We start from the raw sequence: 6,890 nt of genomic DNA, 5'->3' as shown, positions 1-6,890 counted from the left end.
TCCACAATAACTAGGTACATCTTTGCATAGGAATTATAGAAAAATATAAACTTCCGCCGCCAAAGGATCTCTTTCTTCAAAATAAAAGCTCTTTTTCGTTTCCTCATAATTACGTCACCTGGCTCCGCCTCTAACCCCTGGCTCCACCCTCACGGACACGCAGTTCTCTGAGGTTTCTATGGCAAGCCGATTTGACATAAATTCGCTAGACTGGATATGTGTGGCAGATATCTGCAATTCAGTTTTCCCTAGTCAGAACTTACATTTCGGATATCCGCAACTACATTCCTCCTAGGAGAAATGACGTCATTTTCGCCATTCATGTCTATGGGATTTCTCATTGCAGATATCTAGAATTCATTTGCGGATATCCACTTTGTGAATTACGGATATCTGCAACTGAATTGTAGATATCTGTAATTCCAGTTTGAGATATCTACAATTTGATTCTGACTAGTCATGATTCCAGTTCAAGATATCTTTAATTCACCTCAATTCAAAATATCTACATGTCCCTTTTCAGATCTTAAATTAAGTCTTGACTAGGCGAAATTACCTTGTAGATAGGCTATCTCTAACTGGAGTTACGACTAGTCAAAATTACGTTGTAGATATCTCAAACTGGAGTTAGGGATAGTCATAATTTAATTGTAGATATCTATTATCAAGTTATAGATATCTTGAAAGGAATTTTGATTAGAAATATCTAAAATTGTAGATATTTGTAACTTTCATTCCGCCTAGTCAAAATCTTATTACAGATATCTTCAATTTGAGTTTTGTTAGGCAAAATGACGTTACAGATATCTTGAATGAAAATTCCAACTAATCAAAATGTAATTACGACTAGTCAGAAAGAAGTTGTTGATATCTACAATGTTAATTCCGGATTGTCAAACTTAGTTCCTAAATGACAATTCGGCTTGCCATAGGTTTCAGCTTTCACACTCTGACTTTGGGCACATCCATGCACTGTGTAGGCTACCTCAAATGCCTTGATGTGTTTCGTCGTTTTCTTTGTGTGCTTAAAACAGGGCAGGGTAGAACGAGAGACAGTGTGATGATTGAGTGGAGATCTGCGGCAGTGGCGGTTTTAGGCACGGGCGATCCAGGCAGCCGACCGGGGCGCCATATTTGTGGGGGGCGCCAAATCACATGGGGGGCGCCACGAGCAGTAAAAAAAACAAAACGCGCTAGGTAGCGGTTTTCAATGAAGTACATTACATTGTGTGGGGAATTTGTATTTTGGCGCCCCCTCTGGCTGCAGGCGCACACCTGCTCGTTGAGCAGGTGTGCGCTGGGAGGAAGTCTTGCCCGGGGCGTAACTGGACGTAGAACCGCCAATGGCTGGGATTCACCGGCGGTGATCTACCCGGGTTGTTGAGACATGAGCGGTGGACACGGCGCAACTAAACAGCCATATCAGCCACGTTTCAAAAACTTTGTTTCAAAAACATAGTTTTAAGCTATTTTTTTAAGAGAATTGTTATAGAGTTGCAATGCAGCCATTTATCCGTGATGCATTTTGATAAAATAACCATCCAACAAAATGCACTCAATGTTCTACTCTACAGCATTCCTTCTTTATCAAGGATAAACAATGCGAGCGCATTCCTGGGCATTGGTGTACTTTATATGAATGGGGTTAATTTATTCAATGCAATTTAATTAATTGCAGGACTATACATAATGAATGATCTGGAAGAAGTAGGGAGGTGGGGAACTGTTAGTGCGTGTTAAATCACAGGGTAGCCAATTGTTGCATATTCTCGAAGAAAGTTGTCCAATCCCGGGTTGCTTTAAACTCACTTCATTTATTATAAAGTAGGCATGTTTCGGTATGGTAACTGAAGCTATACGGAGGGAATTGTATCTAACACGAGTGAGAGGAAAATACCGTGATCTACTTCAAGCCCCCCGGGCTAGCCCGGGTGGCTCGCTGCCGTCTACCTATTGAACTCTGGCCATCTCCACCCCTTGTCCTCAGGTAGAGACCGTCAAGTGGGCGTGGCCTAGTGGGCGTGGCCGGGGTGCCGTACTGGCTTCGGCTTCTTCGTATATATAAAAGCGCTGCTATCTGTGGCTGGAGCAGCCTTCAATAAGGTCTTGCTCCCCTTGTGGCTATGTATAGTATTTACGGCTTATATGTTTGGTTCTGCTTCATTGGGTCTATGTGTGGGTAGCTTAGATTCTTAAAATACGTAACACTATGAACTTCAGAACATATGTAAGCAACAGTATGCACCTATTTTCTAATAAGGGTATGGCCAAAAATGTATCACCTGTCCATATGGCCTGCATCATTTGCACCACTAACCGAATTTATGTCATTCCAGTTCCATGACACAATTTGTCTTGAAGGAGGGTTATTGCAACCTGTCACAGTCGACGAAAATATATATGGGTACCATGTGTGCTGTAGGGGCAGTTACGCATCCATGGTCGCTCATGTGCAGACTCATGAACGGACTGCTGTTAAGCACAATGGTAATTCTCAGTGCATTTCATGGTATAAACAAACAAAACCTGTGACTGTGTTAATTGTGATCAAAATAATATTAGATATGTGGTTTTTATCATGTGCACGTTTTTGGAGCAGTCATGCTCACAACACAAAGTAGAAATGGCGAATGGCTTGAAATTTGCTTTGTTTTTTCCCTTTTTTTTGGTAGGATACAAAATCTACAAGTGTCACCTGGAGACATGTTGCAAGAAAATCTCACATCATCACTGTTTTTGTTTTAAAATAATCATTCGGACAAATGTTTTCATAAATCCCTTAAGAAAGTGCCAAGACAGCCCCAGTCCACCGTTTCCCTCCAGCCACCAGCACAGCCAGTCTCCAAATGTTCTGCAAGGCCGCAGTCTGCAGTCTTCCTCCAGCCACCAGCACAGCCAGTCTCACATCACCAAGAGAACTATTTTGAAGACACAGGCCAAAAAAACAACTTGCACTCACACAACATGGTTCTCAACAAAAATAATTTAACAACCCACATGAGGAGACGCCACAGTTCATCCGTGCCCGATATCAATTCTAATCACCTTCTTGATTCTCTTTGCCTTGACCGGAGTAGGGGTATTTTTTGCTGTGAGGAGGGACTTCTCTGGACCCTGTGTTCCAATCCATGCCCAGCGATGCACCTGGGGAGCGGAACATCATCTCCGGTGTGAGCTTCAACAATGCAAGAGAGGTTTGGACTTCTCACAGAGGAGTGGGGTGATGGGTTTTCAATGCGCACATCTGAAATCAGTTTTTGGTAACACTTTAAATTAAGATACACATATTAATCATAAACTAGCTGCTAACTAACATGGATATTAGCAGTACATTAGCCGTTTATTATCCATTATAAATTATTAATTCATACTTTACTCAACATGACCATATTCTGCCATTAACAGACCACTTACTACAAGTTTCTCTGATGTAACCCCCTAATTACTTGATAATTGATGGTAAATAAGGACCTTGTTGACCATGAATTATAGTAAAAAAGTTTAGTAAGGGCCTTATTAAGTGTCAGCATCTCATGAATAGTTATAAACCCTTTACAACACATCATTATTATGGTCTGTTCTTGTGGAATAAAATGCATAACTACAAGTGTTAATATTGTCCATATACCTACATATTAAGCCATTGTAGGTCTGAATATGTTCCCTCTTCTAAAGTGGGGTGTAGTTCATGTTTAATTCATGGGTAATTCAATAAGTATTAAGCCTCACATGTTCCATATTCTCAAGTTGCCCCCTCTTCACACTTAGTAAACCATAATTACTGCAAACGATAACAGATAAGCAGATTGATAGCCAGCAATTATTTTATTAATGAAGAACTTTCATTAACATTTTAAATAAAGGAAAATCATCCACTAGGACACAGTAACAAAACATAATATGTACGCTTAAAAAGGCGTAAAGAGAACAGAACAAATCTTTAAATTCAACATAAGGGGTGTAACTTTACAGCTTCCGGCTGGGAGAGAGGGAGAGACAAGCGCATGGGCGGGAATGAGAGAGAAAGATAGAGGGGAGAGAGAGAAGAGGGAGGGGAAGAATGAGAGAGAAGAGTGAGAATGAGAGAGAATGGTAGATGGAGAGAGAAGAGTGAGGGGGAGAGAGAGAGGGGGAGTGGGAAAAAGGCCATGTGATGTGACCCCTGGAACGACCTTATCTTGTGGTGTGTGTGTGTGTGTGTGTGTGTGTGTGTGTGTGTGTGTGTGTGTGTGTGTGTGTGTGTGTGTGTGTGTGTGTGTGTGTGTGTGTGTGCCCTAGCTAGGTAGTGAGTGAGTGAGTGAGTGAGTACAGTATGCAAGTAATTCCTAATTCTAAGCAAGTTAATATTGAATAAGCAAAGGAAGTTTTCCCTTGGACTTCATGTCCTCGACGATAGCCTTTTTTTCTGTTTTCATGTGGGATGCACACTTCTTGGCGAACTGAGCCAATGTTTCGCTCGCAGGGTTGTACTTTAAGGTCAGGAACGTGTCAGGGTCTGCAATGTTTAGTTCCGCGATTGGAGCAGTCATTTTTATGGTCCCCCGGTCCACGTTGTTGATGTTGAATGCCTCCGTCATGGTGCGCACACGCTTAAATGTTTTCAGCACGCGTTTGTATCTTTCCACGGCTTCATCTGGCCCTTTGACTGACCACAAAAAAAAAGAAGAAGAATGAAACTGCAATGTTACTCTTATTTTGATGAGCATATTTTACATATAGCATAATTTCATTCACCCATTGCTTATCATCATACTTTTAATAGCAGATAGTCACTCACTTTGTAGGGGTTTGAGTAGAACAATTCTTACCTCTCATGTGAGCTCGCCCAGACAGAGCCAGAGATGATGTCCGTTTGGGTGACCGAGATTGACAATGGCGTTTTTGGCTTCTGGCTTCTGGGCTGGCATCTCTCTCTGAGGAGTCGCTGATGTTTGGAGAAGACACCAGAAGGTCACCTTCGTCCATGTTATCATCCTCCTCATCTTCCACAGTGTAGTCTTTAAAGGACAGAAGAGGACACAAGAACAGCTTGTGATCAGAACAATTTTCCCCAACTCTATAAAACTTATTTTGTTTATGTTTATACAGGGATACAAACACATGTATGGTCTAAAAAGAGAGCTCATCAGTGTTTCCCCTTGACTCTGTCCACATTTTTGATGGTGGGGGGTTCTATAAATAAGAAATAAATAATGCTGACATTAGTGACACATTGTGTAGCTCTATGCTTGGCTTGTGGAGGCCCTGATTGGAATGAGCTTTCTTCATTGAAAAAATCTAATTTTCTCACGCTTCCCCTGGATTTCCATTGTAAGTTGCTCCAATATTACTCACTTGATTTCTTCTTCAGGATTTGTTAGCGAAGAAAGTTGCGCTCTTTTTCAAGCTCTTTAATTGTTTTGTCTTGCCACTGGATCTTTGCTTCGAGAAAGTCAACAACCGACACTGATCCTTAATAAAACATTACCACAAATCAAAAAATATTATTAAACATAATTATGACAAAGCTAATGATTTACAGTATGCAATAACATGATGGTAGAGAATGACAACCATTACCTAATCCACTGCTATTGCTGCTGCAACTGGGTGCCACACTTTCATTATCTTCAGGACATAGACAGAATACAACAATGAATACATGAATTAAGAATTTAAATATATTCAGTGAAAAAGCTTTTACCTGTAGATCTATCTACATAGATATAGATATTTAGTATATGCTACACGTGAACCTCCTAAGATGGCGCAATTTGATTGGTTTGTATCTCGGTATATTGGGCAATAACCCATGATTGAGATCTCAAATTCGGGATATTGTGGGGAGCGCGTGTGACGGTCGTCTTGTCACGCTAATAAAAACAAATATATTCCGGCAAAAAGTGTTCATGTGTAGTATAGATTAAAACAATTAAATACAATTATACATGTGTAGTATATACTAAAACGATTATACATGTGTAGTATATACTAAAACTATTATGGGGGCTATTCCCCACTATTCACTGAGCCTTCGGTGAATAAATGTTAAATATATATAAAACCACAAGCTCTGTGTGTCTGTGGCACCCTCGCATAACCACGCCTCTGCGATACCGCTCTCGGCCACGTGATTTTGTCGCGGTTTCAGACTTGCAAGGGCATGCACACGCTACGGGCATGCACTACTAGTTGACCGAAACAACAAGAAAAAAATGGAAATTACCTGCACCCGGGATTGCATAATGTTCTTCTGAGATTCTAGCCATTGCTGCCTTCTTCTTTGCCTTAGGCTACATGGAAGGAAAACAAATTTATAAATAACTGCAAAAAAAATTAAAATAATATGCCTAATCATATAATACCATGTTGATTGAAATATAGTTGATATACTTATATTGTTTCTATACAGTAGTGGCCTAAATCAGACTAAGAATAATTTCACAATATCCCGAATTAATCAAATTGTGCCATTTTAGGAGGTTCACGTCTAGCATATACTAATATACAATAAGATTAACCTTGTAGTTGGAAGCAGGCTACTGCAGCGGCGGACTGATATGAATAGGCACATACTAGGTGTCCTGACTGCAGCGCGCTTCTCGGTTTACGGTCTGCTGTAGTGAATTGGTTGCAACACCGGAGCAAAGTAAAAATCTGCCGCTGCTGAGAATGTAGTTCCTAAAAATGTAATACGCTCATTACGACGCAAGGATAGTTTTATTTCTGACATTCTATCAACACAGACATTTACATCGATAGTCTGGCGTTATAATATATTTGCCTCGGGTGTACTGTGGAGTGGGTAAAACTGGCAGGCTAGCAGAAACCGTCGACTTGCGCTAGCTAGCCTATCACCAGCGATCTCTGCAACCATTAGGACTGAATTAAACGTGCAGAAAATGGTCTCC

The sequence above is a fragment of the Gadus morhua genome, chromosome 7 (assembly GCF_902167405.1).
Source record: "Gadus morhua chromosome 7, gadMor3.0, whole genome shotgun sequence".
Lineage (NCBI taxonomy): Eukaryota > Metazoa > Chordata > Actinopteri > Gadiformes > Gadidae > Gadus > Gadus morhua.
Note: the sequence above shows the minus strand (reverse complement) of the source record.